The sequence below is a fragment of the Nematolebias whitei genome, chromosome 11 (assembly GCF_014905685.2).
Source record: "Nematolebias whitei isolate Nwh7 chromosome 11, NemWhi1, whole genome shotgun sequence".
NCBI classification, from domain to species: Eukaryota; Metazoa; Chordata; class Actinopteri; order Cyprinodontiformes; family Rivulidae; genus Nematolebias; species Nematolebias whitei.
The window spans coordinates 49418193-49418989 of NC_056508.1; the positions used below are offsets into that span (position 1 = coordinate 49418193).

Consider the following 797-nt stretch of genomic DNA (forward strand, 5'->3'; position numbering starts at 1 on the left):
TGGTTCCTTTAGAAGAAAGTCTGAAATCAACTCTGGTTCCTTTAGAAGAAAGTTTGAAATCAACTCTGGTTCCTTTAGAAGAAAGTTTGAAATAAACTCTGGTTCCTATAGAAGAAAGTTTGAAATCAACTCTGGTTCCTTTAGAAGAAAGTTTGAAATCAACTCTGGTTCCTTTAGAAGAAAGTTTGAAATAAACTCTGACTATTTCCTTTAGTCTGAAATCAACTCTGGTTCCTTTAGAAGAAAGTCTGTAATCAACTCTGAATGTTTCCATCAACTCTGACTGTTTCCTTTAGTCTGAAATCAACTTTTTTTCCTTTAGAAGAAAGTTTGAAATCAATTCTGATTGTTTCCTTTAGTCTGAAATCAACTCTGGTTCCTTTAGAAGAAAGTTTGAAATCAATTCTGACTGTTTCCTTTAGTCTGAAATCAACTTTTTTTCCTTTAGAAGAAAGTTTGAAATCAACTCTGACTGTTTCCTTTAGTCTGAAATCAACTTTTTTCCTTTAGAAGAAAGTTTGAAATCAATTCTGACTGTTTCCTCTAGTCTGAAATCAACTTTTTTCCTTTAGAAGAAAGTTTGAAATCAACTCTGACTGTTTCTTTTAGTCTGAAATCAACTCTGGTTCCTTTAGAAGAAAGTTTGAAATCAATTCTGACTGTTTCATTTAGACTGAAATCAACTCTGGTTCCTTTAGAAGAAAGTTTGAAATCAATTCTGACTGTTTCCTTTAGACTGAAATCAACTCTGGTTCCTTTACAAGAAAGTTTGAAATCAACTCTGAATGTTTCCTTTA

At 32.0% G+C, this 797-nt stretch overlaps 1 protein-coding gene across 1 annotated transcript in view; it reads left to right on the plus strand.

Moving 5' to 3' along the window:
- The window catches only part of LOC119417411 (SRSF protein kinase 3), a 118795-nt gene that overhangs the window by 578 nt on the left and 117420 nt on the right, over positions 1-797 (plus strand). The window lies entirely within an intron of this gene.